The 16015-nt window shown below is 37.0% G+C and overlaps 1 protein-coding gene across 1 annotated transcript in view; it reads right to left on the bottom strand.

Moving 5' to 3' along the window:
* Trdn (triadin) overlaps positions 1-16015 on the bottom strand; it is a 444085-nt gene that overhangs the window by 334821 nt on the left and 93249 nt on the right. The gene's annotated exons all lie outside the window — the stretch shown is intronic.

Below are 16015 nucleotides of genomic sequence, written 5' to 3'. Positions count from 1 at the left end.
CTTTAAAAAGTTACTAAATCTTAACTTTCATGAATTTTCTCAGTAAAAGCAGTTTATTTATTTATTTATTTATTCCAATTTTACACCATAGAGTCTGAGATGACAACAATTACTGCACACATTCAGAACTCTCATAAATAAATTTACCTTTTGTTTTTGTGATATTTTCAAAAGCCTACTTAGCAAAGAGAAGAAATACCCATTCACACCCCTAACCATATTCAGGAAGAAGTAAAACAGCTATTGCCTGAAAATCATCTTTTAAAGAGGTGACTATTACTATGATGGCTTTCTTTTCTGAATTTTTACCATTAAGCAATCATTTTAAATTGCCAATACCCATTTCTTCCACCCTGTCACATCCTTGTTTTTGAAAGAGGTCAGATAGATTCAAGTAAAGTTAGGCACTCATTCACATATCTCAACAATCTCTGCAAGTGCAGAGAAAGATTTCCAAAGGCATTGTCATATTCTATCTTCCTTCTTGTCTCATTACTTCATTTGTTTCTTTAATGCCCCTAAGTTCTACTTCACAGCAGAGCTCCCCCCCACACACTTGGCACAATGGTCTTTTAGGATATGGGGGAAGAATTATTTGAGGATGTGTGTGCTATTCTGTGCATACAGGCATGTCCAACCTTTTGGTTTTTGTTCCTCACTGAAGTACCTTCTTGGGTCACACATGAAATATACTTACAGAGGTGTTCAGTCTGTGGCTTGTGGGTTGTGAGAGCATATATGTGTAGTTTTGTGTGACACTGCTGCACAGTATTTTCATCTATAGAAACCATACTCAAGAACCATACAATGAGGGGCTGGAGAGATGGCTTAGTGGTTAAGGCATTTGCCTGCAAAGCCAAAGGATCCTGGTTTGATTTTCCAGGACCCAGGTAAGCCAGATGCACAAAGGGGAGCAAGTATTTGGAATTCATTTGCAGTGGCTGGAGGCCCTGATGTGCCCATTCTCTCTCTCTCTCTCTCTCTCTCTCTCTCTCTCACTTTCTCTTTTTCTCTCCCTTTCTCTCTCTCAAATAAATAAAAATAACCATACAATGAAGTTATAAAAATGATTTCACAATGTCATGTTTTAAGTAGCCTATGATTTTGTGGTGTGCTGCACAACTAAACTGTTCTGGACTACATGTAGCTCAAGGCCATAGCTGTGGCATTTCTGCAAGGACATTTACCAGCAGCACCCCTGGTCTCCATCTATTAGATGCCAGCAGCCTCATGAACAATTCAGTCATGATAATACAAAATGTCTTTAAGCATTGGAAGTGTGCCCTGGAATATTAAAATGAACCCCTGCTGAGAGGCACAGCTCTAAATATACATGATAAGCAAGTTTCAAGCTCTGTGTCGCCATTTGCACCTTGATATTCCAACACAGTGGCTGCTAGACACCTGTATATGCTAAGCATATGATGTGTGGCTATTGATCAGTAATGTATTTTTTTAAGAATAAAGTGCACACTAGATTAGAATTATGCAAAATAATAAACAAGTAAAATTATCTCCTTGAAAGAGTTTTTATTAATTACATTTTGTTATATTAACTGAGGTACATTGGCTGAGGGGTTTTATTGATGGATAAAATTATGTAGGCTACTGTCCTAACTTGTTTGAAGAATACTAATCTTGCAGATGCTTGAGGGCATTGCACATCTAATGAAAATATTTTGTCAGCTAATCTTGAGTAAGAAAGTGCCTCTAGATAACCTGAGAGGCACATAGGATTCCATGGAGTACTTTAAAAACAGTGTTAAGTCATCATGATATAAGAAGGCCATAATTTATCACTTGAAACAATACTTCATTATCTTCTGGATGTAGTGGTGTCCTGACATGTATGTGGGTGTTTATTAGACACCTGTAGTCACTCTAATGATATAGAAGAGATTTTGTTACCCACATGGGAAGGATTAGGGCTAAACAAGATTGTTCTATGATCTGTCTCAACCAACTTCTTCAAGCTTCTTAACATAACATAGATTTTGAGAAATATGGTATGTAGAATGATGGATTTTTTGATATAAGACAATCCATCTTGGCCCACAGCAAGGTTCCCAGCAAGGTGGGGATGCCTGTTCATCACAGATAGATGAAGGAAGCAGTGTCAGGAACTGCTTTGGCTCCTGAAAGCTCTATATATACAGCAAGATGCAGCTAAAAGATATAAGAACAAATTTCAATTGAAATGGAAATCAGCAAGGGTCCATTTTTCTGCTGGGGGTGGGGGGATGAATACATAAACACCAATCAGGACACATTGACAGGAATAAGTCGTGACTGACATACTTGATTTGACCTTCTTTCGGATAGCTATAAAATGTTTATCCATAAAGAGAAATGAAATCCAGATTTTGTAGCAAAAGTCTATGATACAGGAGTACATTATCTTAAGAGGAAACAGCTATATACTGATATATTCTCTCTCATATTGGTAAACTAAAACTTTTATTTAATTAGAATTGTTATTACCAAGAACTATGAAGGTTGCGAAGTAGAGATGATAGTGGATAGATAAGATCAGTACATACAGCATGCACATATGAAAATCCTATGCAGAAGTTATTAATATGGACAATTAATATGTGTTACTATTTTTGAGACAGGCTCTATGCTAGCCTAGGCTGACCTGAAATTCATACTAGCCCAGGCTGGCCTTGAACTCATGGGTTTCTTCCTATCAAAGCTTCAGCATTTCCCTGTTTACAGGCATGAACCACCATGTCCAGTTAAATATGTGTGATTTTTTAAAAAGACAGCCCAAGTACAGGTCAAGAAAGAGGTACAAATATGTCTTCTGCACCTTTCTTCTTTCTTTTGCAGATGAAAGATAGACACTCTGAAGTATGTGATGAGCTTGGTGTTTTAGTTAAGTATAATTAATGAAAATAAAGTATGCTTAGTTTGAATTATATCTATCATTTCAGATAATTTATTTTCCATTTGATGACAAATGGAGTGACATATCCAAGTTCTGAAATTCAAACCAAGATCAAGGATAAAGACCTGATTTTTTATTCTTATGATTTTACTCTTCAGCCTTACATAGATAAAGACAACCCTGTCTATGTGAACAGTCTACACAGCCTTCCTGTTAAGTGGAAATCACAGATTTTTTTTTAAGAATAATAATAAAATGACCAGAGTCCTCAGCAAAAGTAGATAAATAGTGATGCCTTGCATGGGCAGATTTTTGTTTTCACTTTTTGTAGGACCATCATCAAGTACATTTTGGGGTTCAACTTCACTTAGGTCTGTTAATACTTCCTTAGAAGTGTACTATATACTAATGTCAAATTCTACTAAAGTTCAACCTGTAAATGGAAATTTATAGAGCATGGACAAGGAGTTGGGCACAGGAGACCCCAAAATAGCTGTGGCATCAACATGAATCGTCCTGGCATGGAAAACTACTTCCCTGTACATCCAGTGCTGGAGTTCTCTCTCCCTAAAACCTTCATCTGAATTCTCTATCTCCCCCTAAGACCAGGAGAACTCATAAGTGTATATTGAGCTGGCACAGGGGAGCTGAGCTGCCTGGTAAAGGTCAGAGGACCCTTCCCTCTCCCCTCCTTCAGTAGTGAAATATCAATAACTCAACCTCAAGAGTCTCTAATGAGCAGTCTCAGCTGCATCTGATAAAGATGACAATGTATTTTGTAGAGGACAATGTCACACAAAATGTAACTCTAGACAAAAACAGCTAAATTAGTAAAGGCCTTTACATTTATTTGCCCATAGAAGACACCAAAATGTATTTCCTAAGACAAACTTAAGGAGAAATTCAATCTCTGTGTCTTTTATTGCTGCATTGCATGTTCTGTGGGGACTGAATTCCAGCACTGGTGTCCCTGCCTGTGGCTATCAGCTGTCAGAAGATCCAGTGACACTCCTGCATGGTGTGCCAATTCTGTCTCCTTACACTTGAGCCAGGAAATGATGACCATTCGGGCTTCTTTCCAATTGACTAACAGCATGTTCCCAAATTAAACTTCAAAAAGACATTTTTCTCCTATGCTGAGACCATTTGATTTGTTGTCTCCAGTGGCTCTTTCCAGCCAAGATCCATTTGTAAATGATTGGAAAATTAAACTTAAATATTCAAGTCATTGAAACTAGGAATTATTGCCCTATGATTTTCAGGAAGCTTCAATAATAAAGAAAATACCTTATGTGATATTAATTCTAGCATCAATTCATAAAATATTTTTATTTGTTTGTTTATTTTATATTTATTTGAGAACAACAGACAGAGAGAAAGAGACAGATAGACAGAGAATGGGCCCAGGGCCTCCAGCCACTGTAGACGACCTCCAGACATGTGCCCCTTTGTGCATCTGGCTAACGTGGGTCCTGGGGAATCGAGCCTCGAACCAGGGTCCTTAGGCTTCACAGGCAAGCGCTTAACCACTAAGCTATCTCTCCAGCCCCATGAAATATTTTTAATTTTATTTATTTGAGGGAGAGAGAGAGAGAGAGAGAGAACTGAAGAAGATAGAGGAAATGGGTGTGACAGGGCCATCAGCTGCTACAAACAAACTCCAGAAGCATGTACCATCAGGCTTTTGTGGGTCCTGTGGAATCAAACCTTAGTCATTTGGCTTCTCAGGCTAATGTCTTAACTGCTGAGTCATCCCTCCAGCCCTCCTGTAACAATTTTAAAAACTAGTGGGCATCCCTGCTTTGCATAATGTGGCATTTATAAATAAAAGAATAAAAATGCATTTAAAAATATGACACTGTTTAGGGCTGGAGAGATGGCTTAGCGGTTAAGCGCTTGCCTGTGAAGCCTAAGGACCCCGGTTCGAGGCTCGGTTCCTCAGGTCCCACGTTAGCCAGATGCACAAGGGGGCGCACGCGTCTGGAGTTCGTTTGCAGAGGCTGGAAGCCCTGGCGCGCCCATTCTCTCTCTACCCTCTATCTGTCTTTCTCTCTATGTCTGTCGCTCTCAAATAAATAAATAAAAAATTAAAAAAAAATATGACACTGTTTAAAGAAAAATCTACTGTAACCCAAACCAAATTTGAAAACAGGGGTTAAATAAGGTCACTGCAATTATTTGCTTTCAAATAAATTCAGTTACTTAGGAATGAGGTACAAGTCAAATGTCTCTAAAAAGGTGTTCAGTCCCAGCAACCCAAGTCACAAGTCACTTTTTGGAAGTGAAAAATCTTAAGTTTTGTAGTTTAGTAGCACAGAAGTCCAAAAGTGTTTAAGTCAAAGTGTGAGACTGTCCATTGGTCATTTAAAGTTTGAATTTTGAGAATAGAAAAAAATAAACTAAATTGAAAACATACTGTCAGTTATCTCAGAAATTCAGGAGACAGTGAAGAAAGAAGCTGTGTCTGCCAGATCCCAGTGGCCTTTCCTGATAGTAAGTGGACTTCCACTAATGCCCTACTGTCAGAAAAGAGATTGGCACTGAAAGAGTTAAGAGAAAGCAAACGAAGAATATCAAATATGGCAGATATTTTTTCCTTTTGTTTTACTCCTGAATTTCCTCAAATGCCTTTTTGGCTTGTTGTGGGTCAACATAAATGTAAATGGGGACTGGGGTAGATGTAAAGATGATTGCTTTAGGTTCTAATTCATCTATTACTATAAAGTAAAAAGAAAAAATAAACTAATAAATTTACCAGGAAACTTAAGGATATAGTTTTTTTTTTTAATTGACTAGAAACATTCCTCTATTTAAAAACTCACATAGTTAAAACTCTGGTTTTGTGCTGTATTATTTAGTAAAGCTAAAAATATTCTCTTCTCAATAGTACTGTTTTCAACAGCACATGCAATTTTAAAATGTATGAGAAACTTTGAACTGATAGAAAGCAAAGAAACAGTCAATGATTTATTAGAGTGCTGAGAATTAATAAAACTTAGTCATGTGTTTAGATTATTCATTATTTCAGAATTGCAATGATCCTTCAATTATTATTTTAATAATCCTCATATTAAAATGAAATAAATCTGTGATATTGCAATATAATCTTAAAAATGCATTTTCATGGGAAAATGAAGGTACAGGCAATCAATTAAAATGATCTGTACAAAACATTTTAAGTTCTGACATTCATTATAAGGCAACTCAGTCGGGAAGATAATTAATACAGTAGTTAATATGCCCAATTCAAATTTGATCTATTACTAGATGTGTGAATATTATTTTCTTATACATAAAATAAGGTTAATAATGTGCCTGCCTCATAGTTTACATGAAAATCAAAATGAATCAAAATCTAAAAGATCTAATTATCACTTGCTGTCAAGTAATTATCATGTGAATATTGTTACATTTGATAATGGCAAAAATTAGGAGTATTTTCTTCCATAGTAAATTTTCAACTCCAAAACAATATGAATGGCATATATGATTATAAAAACATGTACTACATAAAAAATAATCTTTGAAATTATAAGTGGTAGTAGATTATATCTTTTCCATTCAATATGATGCAACTTTTAAACAATTCAACTACGAAAATGAGACTAATTAAAAACTGAGAAATCAAAATGTTGCATTTAAACTTATGTGTGCAGTTGATCAAATTATTCATGGTGGTCTGCCCACGCTGAAAGTTTCAGGTGGAATAGGGAAATTTCAAGTTCCCCCGGTAAGTGTTGTATGTCCCTCAGAGATATACAATTAATCAGGACAGTCTCAGAAATTTCTCCAGACTTGAAGTGAAAGTTCATGCCATTGGCTTGGTTGTTGCATTTATTATTTTTAAAAAAAATATCTTATTTTGAGAGAGAAATGGTCAAACCAGGGCTCTAGCTGCTGCAAACGAACTCCTGATGAATGTGCCCCTTTGTGCATCTGGCATTGACTGGGTACTGGGGAACCAAACAAGGGCCATGAGGTTTTGCAGGCAAGTGCCTTAACTGCCGAGCCATTTCTCCAGCTAGATATAAATATTTTTATTACTGTTTTAGTGGCTTATCTAAACTCAATCCTAGTGGTAACCATGGGAAAATAAAGTTTCAAAGTCTCTAATCCTGACTTCTTGAAGTTGAGAAAAGAGAGCAGGGGTGCCAAAAATGAGAATGTTGATTATTATCAATAAAATAAAGGGGACAAAAATTAATAAAATAGATCATATTAAGCTATTCCTAATAATGCTTTGTTATGTTTTGGTTAGGTCTAAATTATTTTGTCATATTACATGTATTTTGTTCATAAAATATTTAAACTACTATAATTATTACAAAGCTCATCATCAAATATTATATTTTAATTCTTTTCTTTTTGTTTTAAATTTTTAAATTTTTTTTGTTCATTTTTATTTATTTATTTGAGAGTGACAGAGAGAGAAAGAGGCAGATAGAGAGAGAGAGAGAAGAGAGAGAGAGAGAGAATGGGTGTGCCAGGGATGCCAGCCACTGCAAACGAACTCCAGACACGTGCGCCCCCTTGTGCATCTGGCTAACGTGGGTCCTGGAGAGTCGACCCTCAAAACAGGGTCGTTCAGCTTCACAAGCAAGCACTTAACCACTAAGCCATCTCTCCAGCCCTATATTTTAATTTTATCTAAGACTTATATGGCCAGTTTAAAACATGCAAAATTTTCACTATCAATATGGCATCATATTACTGAATTCAAATCTTATTAATTCAAGTTTTTTAAATGGCAAATTTAAAGAGTTAATAAAATTATCATTGTCACCAAGACAACTATCCTGATTCAAGATGACAAACAACAGTTCATTAAAATATAATAGAGGTTGTGAATTTCCAAGACTGCTTTTTATCATTGTCTTCTCTTGTTATTCTGTAAGAATCTGATAAGATAAAATACCTGCATATAATGGTTCTCCTTTTAATAATATCCTAATATTAAAATTATTCATGTGAATATAGAATTGATATTTGTAAGACTGCCAGTTATTACATGGACACAAAAGTTCAGCTTGATAAATAACTGAGTAAATATCATTATCTACTTAGTGGCTTATTAATGCTAATGGAAATATTTTACTTAACTCTAAATATTTTTAAAACACATCAAATTATTTGTAGATACCTATATTTTTGTAATAACTTTTCTGTTATTATAAGAACAAGTATTTTTCCAGAAGGTACACCCCTTGTCATTAGTGAAGAGTATGAAGCATTGTTTGTGACCAAATGGGCAGACACTAGGCATAATGGCAGGAAGATGTTAAGGAAAATTCCCTTCAGGTATGTTCAAGTTCATAAATGTAAAATTATTTGGGCCTTTATTTTCTTTTGTTTTGTTACTTAGTAAGATAAGTTAAACTTTTGCAGGAAAACAGTGGTCTCAACACTTCACACTAATGACTTGAACTAAAACTTTCAAATTGAGCATTCTGAAATGACAATAATCTAGTTTCATTTTGTTTCACATAATCTATAATCTGGGCTTAATCTATTTTTTTTCACTTTGGGTTTTATTTCTCTATCTCTAAAATGAATTGACATTCCCTGTGAGTTCATAAACCAGACACATGGAAGTGATTACAAAAAATTCTTCCTATTAGATAAACACTGATGGAGTTCACAGATATGGATGAAGTTTTGACTCTGTTAGTATATATGCTCCATAATTTATGTTACCCCACAAGAGATCAATGTGGCTATAATGTAAATCATCCAGGGAGATGCTAAAACTTTCCTGAAGGGGATATGGAGAATGGAGTTTCAAAGGAGAAAGTGGTGGGGAGGGAGGGCATTAACATGGGCTATTATTTATAATCATGGAAGTTGTTAATAAAAAATATTAAAAAATAACTTTCCTGAACAGAAGCCTAAATTGAATTAGTTAATTTCTGCTGGCAAAGAATTAGGGGATCTAAATTTAAAGAAACACTCAAGTACTTTCAGAATCAGTCAGAAGTGGGAACCACTGTCTAGATTAATGTTTCTCAAAATTTAATGTGTACATGAATTACTTGTAGCTGGTAAGGAGGTAGACATCAGTAATCCAGCATCATTGTTTTATAGGTGTGAGAAATGGAGCCACTAAGATTTAGAAACTTTACAGGCAAAAGTAAATAGCATAGGGAAAATAATGCATGTGCCTCCTCATTGGAGTGCATCTCAGCCATGTTTGATATGTTCAGCTGAGAATGTTTATCAATAATTATTCTAGTATCTTAGGCAGGCTAATATGAAAGCAGTCTTAGTTTAGAATGCATGTTTGCATGCTATTATTGTTTTGTTGTTGTTGTTGTTTTGTTTTGTTTTTCAAGGTAGGGTCTCACTCTAGCTCAGGCTGACCTGGAATTCACTATGTAGTCTCAGGGTGTCCTTGAACTCAAGTTAATCCTCCTAAACTGCCTCCTGAGTACTGGGATTAAAGGCGTGGGCCACCACGCCCTGCTTATTATTCATTTTTGTGTCTTATTGGAAGTCTATATACAGAGGTCATGCTATAGAAACAAAATATATAGAAATTCACTATTCTCAACTATTTCCCCTACTGTCTTCAAGATTCCCTTGGCTTGAGAGTTACACTGTTTCATTGCAATTGCTTTCCCTTTAAGAGTGGTTAGCAATGCATTGTGGGAAGTTAGAATTCTTTTGTTTGGAGGAAGGATAATTGGACAGTTAGTTACATTATTTTTTTTTCAAAAGATATGTAAAGTATAATGCTTTCTAACTGGTTTCAGAGTTGTGCAACCATAACTAAGGCCAATTATAGGACATTTTGATCACCCTGAGAACTCCATAACCCCAGGAGTTGTTTCCAATCCTCTGCACCACCTATCATCTATCTACCTACCCCTATCTGGGGATATGTTTAAGGCTCTACACCTGAGAATATAATTTCATTCATCTGAATTGAGAGTTAGTCTGAGATTCTGAATTAAAAAGAAATACTATCTAAAGCATTCTTGCTGTCATCTGTTATCAGTATGGCATCCCTCTTTGGGTTTCAAGAACCACTCCTTTCCCAATCAACACAATAGTTAGTGGTGCTAAGGCATCTTCTAATTCCAAGGGTGATCCTGTTGCCCAGGCCTCCATAGGTATGTCAAGTTTTTGGCCAAGTACCTGGATACAACAAGGGCATGTTACTCAGCCCAGATTAATGAGTGCCAATTGGATTGTTTTAGCAGACACATTTGAGTAAGAGCTGTCCCTTCTCTTGGACCACTAAGGTAAAATAGCAGCCCTGAAGTCACTAGTGACTATAATTTTCATTTAAAAAGTCTGCATGAGAACTGTTAAAATGAAGCATCAGGAGAAGCAAAGGCATTTCAATCCATGGAGCTCGTCAGTCAGCTCTACCTGCAGGGTTTGTGCCTCAGGCATCAAGTCAATCTTTCTAGAATTTTAGGTTTTATATTTGAGCCTCCCACTGAAGTACAGTTCTGTATTTTGAAAGAAAGGAGTCGGGAGACATGGCAGCTGACCTTCATCATCAACCTCATTTAGGAAACCAGTCCACCAGGGGTTTTCTAGAGGGGACTAGTTAAATTGAGGAGACTTACCCTAACTGAATGACACTATTAGCAGGCTGAAGCTCTGGACTGAATTAAAAGGAGGAAGTGAGCTGAACTTAAATACTCATCTTTCTCTACTTCCTGACGTGGACTCATGATGACTAGCAACCTTGTACACGCTGCCATGAACTGTACCTCTTCTTAGTTTATAATCCAGAATAAACCCCCCTTCCCCGAGTTTCAGGGTAGGTATTTGTTCAGTAAATCGTTAAAAGTAACCAATACAGGAAGCAAGAAAAAGAAGCATAACATTAAAAGCTTATATTGTTTTCTGCCATGACAAGAAGTAAATCTGGGCCTGGTGTGGTGGTGCAAGCCTTTAATCCCATCACTTGGGAGCCTTGAGTTTGAGGTCACCCTGAGACAACATAGTGAATTCCAGGTCAGCCTGGGCTAGAATGAGACCCTGGTTCCACAAAATATAAAAGTAAATCTGTAACCTAGAAGTTCACCATGCCCCTAAAATTGAACACGAGTTTTTCTTTTATAAAAACAGACTAAGTGTGCCTAGGTCTGAATGACTACAATTATTCTTTCATAACTCTGAAGCTCATGTCAGGAAAAGGCATTATAAGACATGATTTCTAGTTAAAAGACTATTATTATCTTCTAAAATTACATACTTGAAAAGACATAAATGGTGTAATGATTATTCTTATACACAGGCATTCTTGATAAAGGTTTCAGCAAGAATGTACTGTAAAATGGTGATAAGTATATTCATTATATTACACTTAGAAGTGTTAATACACAAAATTAAAAGTATACTACTAAGGAATTATATTTTCTCTGTTTGCTCAGTGAAATATTAAATATGAATATATAAATGAAAATAATTCACTAAATTTGTTATGAACAATTACTTTATTTTTTAAATTCTGAAAAATTACTATGACACCTATATTTTTGCTTTTGAATACTGGGCCTTCTCTATTTCTCTCACCTCCTTGCCTCTCTTTTTGTCAGTGTGTGTGTATGTATGTGTGTCTCGTGTGTGTGTGTGTGTGTGTGTGTGTGTGTGTGTGTGTGTGTCACTGACTATGCCTTCAACTCAGACCTGGGGAATTTATGAGTATTCACATATATTAAAATATATTTGTTCAAACTTGTGCAATTTTTGTGACATTACTATTACTCACATTTGTACCCTTTTACAGTTCAGGTGTAAACAATACTGTCATAGAAAGACTTCCCATCATCCCTATTAAACATGCAGTGTTCTAACTCTCCTATCTAATTTGCTTTAACAGATGCTCATTTATTCATTAAACCCTTCAACATGGCCTTTATGGGACATTTTACTAAATATTCTGTTACCTCAGTGTCAATTGTGATTAGGGCTAAGACTAACATGCTGTCTTGATGTTAGAATAAGGAATAATTATCTTCATTTTCATGAAAGCACAATTATATTCATTTAGTGTTTTATTTAATGAACTTCATTATCATCCTTGGAAGATATTGCAATTGGACACATGTTCTGTTGTGCTTAATACAACACTTGACTTATAGAAAACACCTAAAAATGTATAATAGAAACATAAATTTGGAGATTGAGTTTAACCCCCAAAAGGATAAAACATATTGTAGGATGGTGTTGATGTAAGGACACATGCAGAATAGAGCACTCTAAGGCCATGGACTTTGTACTACCTCAGATGCCCTCCAATTGCCATCCCACTTCCCCAGCCCCATCCACAGTCCCACTCTCCCCACCACTTGTGACTGCCACCCCACTCCCCCCACTCCCATGGAAACTCCTTGCCACAAAAGCCATCCCACTTGCCAGTGCCCCTACATCCCCTTGTGAACCTAGGATAGCCAGATTAGTTCCACCCATACCTCCAGGCTCCCAAATGCCATCCCACTGACCACTGCCCCCCATTCCCCTGTCTACTTTGGGCCACCTGACCACACACCCCCATACCTCAAATCAGAGAACAATAAGCCTCTACATCAGGTACTTGGGCCCACACCACAGCCTCATGGGCTCCTTCACTCTGAGCAAGCAGGCTCAGTTGCCACCAGAAAAATAGTGGAAGCAAACATAAAAGGGAATAACCACTGGGAACACTTCAATGGTAGACTATAGCTTCCTCCTAAATTAAATAAGGCTCATACACTGTGATGGGCACACCACAGTGCAAAAGGAATAACCTAAAAAATCAAGTGCAAAAAATCCAACAAGATCACCAGGTCCTACAACAGATATCTCTAATCAAAACACAGAAGAGACATAAGGATCAGAATCCCAAAATGAAGTTATAAGCTATGCAACCCTGAACAAGCAAATGGCAGAATTTGCAGCAAAGAAACAAAGGGCCGATAATCCTATAAATACCATAATTGCTAGACTAGACCTAATAGGTAAGACCCTGGAAAGGGTCCAAAGACAGTTAAATGATCTGAAGGAGAGTGGAAAAAAGAGGACCTCAATAACCAGCTGGCTAAGCTCAATGAAGACAAAGGAATGTGCAGATGAATTCCAAGAAGCATTAAGAAAACCAGAAAGTGACAAGAAAAGGGAACTCGACAGAGGAATGGAAACTATATATAAAATAGTAGCAGAAAATACAAACCAAATTGAACAAACCCCAAACTCTATAGACACTCTCAAGAATAGCATCAGACATGTGGAGGATACTCAGAAGTAGAAGACAATACAGAACAAAAAGTTCATAAGTCCAAAAGTTTCCAGAAGTTCAAAAATTTGGGGAAACTGAACATGAGGGAACTATGAGAAATTAAATGTCCCAACATTTGGATCATGGGAATACCAGAAGGGGATGAAATTCAGGCTAAAGGCATGAAGAACTTATTCAACAAAATAATTGAAGAAAAGTTTTCCACTCTCCCAAAAGGTACAAGAACAAGGTAATTCTTGAATGTAAGACTAGCAATCATGATAAAATATGCTTGAGTAAAATCTCAACTCATTTTTATCTAAATCTATAGCTATATCTATATATACATACATATATATATGAACATATATACATATATATACTCATACACGCATATTCCTTTTATATGTAAGTTGGGGTATATAATGTGTTTATTTTTTAATATTTATTTATTTTCATGTAACCTGGTGGGCAATATTAAGAAAATATATCCCAGGATTGAAAATCAATTCCCAAGCACAGAGTCCTTCAAAACATTAGTGTATATGAGGTTTACACATATATATCCCTTGAAATGTTCTCACCAATACCTTTAACAGACATTAAGAAAATTATTCTAAATATCTATTTTATAATTTTTGTTGCTTATTTAATGAATCAAGACAGTTATGTAATACATGTATTTAAGCAACTTTGTGGATTTTCAACATAATGTTTTTATAGAAGTTACTTTAAAAATAAAAACAGAACCTGGACAGGGTGGTGCATGCCTTTAATCCCAGCACTCGGGAGGCAGAGGTAGGAGGATCATCATTAGTTTGGCTACCCTGAGACTACATAGTTAATTCCAGGTCAGCCTGAGCTACACTGAGACCCTACCTTAAAAATCAAAAGTAGGACTTCCGGTTAGATGGCAGCATAGGTACCATAGCAAAGCAGCCTATGGGGGAAAAAGACAAAAAAAAAAAAAAAAAAAACAGCAAAATGCACACTTTAACTAAAAAGAGAGCTGTATAGGAAATTGAAATGGCAGTGCAGAAGTAGAAGAGATCCAGAGCATCCAGAGCCCGATTGGGCTGGCAAAAGTGGTCCCGGCAGGTCCACCAACCTTGGCAGCGGCACACCAGAAAGCTGCCAAGATTGGCTTGAGCCGGAGAAAAATCCAGGTGAGGGAAACTTCCACTCACGCTTGGAGCTCTCCGCAAACTCAAGAAATGTGAAGGGAGAGTAGCAGTGAACAACGGAGGACCAGATCACAAGGTAGAAAAACACATGGAACAGCGAGAGAACCTAGAGCAGCTGCGGCTCCCTCCCCTCCACTACTGCCTGTGCCCAGCTCCAGCAAACACAGCAATGGTCCCAGGACCTAGCCTTGCCAACTTGAGCCAACAGCTGGACCCAAGGAGGAGCACAGTCCGGCAGCAACATCAGCGGCCCCGGCACCAGCAACCGTGGCCCCAGTGGCAGCAGCTGCAGCAGCAGCAGCTTCAGAGGCAGCAGTGGCGGATCTAGCAGCTGCAGCTTCAGCAGCAGCAATGACAGTTCCAGCAGCAGCAGCTTCAGCAGCAACAGTAGCAGTGGGGTGCTGATCTGAAGGGCCACAGTTGCCAGGCTTGGTTTGCCCCACAGGAGAAGCCAGTGCCCAGCTCCAGAAAGCAGAACAGCGGCCCAATGACCCAGCCAGCAACTTGACTGAGACCAAAACCACCCAAAAAGGTAACTGGGATTACACCAGGGAAGGGTCTCACTTGATCACAAGCTGACTTGGATCCCTCAACAGACCAGAAATCTTAACCTCCTTGTTGATAGAGGATCTGGTTGTTATAACAACTATTCTTACACAAATATTCGGTGCTGTTTCTGATTGAATGGGTGCATTGTTTAGTTAAATTTTAAATCTACCTATATTTCATTCCACTCAATTTACTTGAATATTCCCATAGGAGACAAACCCAACCCCTAGGAACACCTTTGTAGATACTCTGAGAGTCTTAAGAGCCACACCTAACACTTTAAGTTCCTACCCTGAAGATATATAACATCAGATCAATTGATACAGCTAAGAATACCCAGCTAGCTAGAAAATCCAAGCATTAACTTAATCTAACATGCAAAAATATCGATATTATAACATAAGAAACACAAAAAGGAAGGCAATATAAATCCACCTAAAAGTATTAATGCATCAGAAATGACCTCCAGTGAGAACAAGTTAGAGGAAATGCCTGAGAAAGATTTCAAAAGAATGATTATAAATATGTTCAAAGAAGTCAAAGAACAAATCAAAAGAGTCAAAGAGGAAATCAAAGGAATCAAATAAGACACAGGAACACCAATTAAATGAAATAAAGAAGGCAATACAAGACATAAATAAGGAAATAATAAAGAAAAACCAGTCAGAATTACTAGCAATGAAGAACACAGTTAATGAAATAAAAAACTCTACAGAAAATCTCACCAATAGAATGGATGAAAGAGAGGACAGAATATCTAAGCTAGAAGACCAGGTGGCAGATCTAATACAGTCCAACAAAGAGAAAGACAAACTTATAGAAAAGTATGAATGGGAATTTCAAGATATTCAGGACACTATGAACAGATCAAATATAAGAATTCAAGGCATAGTAGAAGGAGAAGAATTCTGCTCCAAAGGCATAGTAGGTATCTTCAACAAAATCATAGAAGAAAAATTCCCCCAAATTGAGAAAGACGTGCCAGTGCAGATACAGGAAGCCTTTAAAACCCCAGCCAGACAAAACCTGGAAAGAAGCTCTCCTCACCATATTATAATCAAACCACCAAACACACAAACCAAAGAAAAAAATATTGAAAGCAGTTAGAGAGAAAAATCAAGTTACCTACAAAGGCAAGCCCATCAGGATTACAGCAGATTATTCAACACAGACTTTAAAAGC

This window comes from Jaculus jaculus, chromosome 9, assembly GCF_020740685.1.
Source record: "Jaculus jaculus isolate mJacJac1 chromosome 9, mJacJac1.mat.Y.cur, whole genome shotgun sequence".
Classification (NCBI taxonomy): domain Eukaryota; kingdom Metazoa; phylum Chordata; class Mammalia; order Rodentia; family Dipodidae; genus Jaculus; species Jaculus jaculus.
This window is presented reverse-complemented; position numbering and strand designations above follow the sequence as displayed.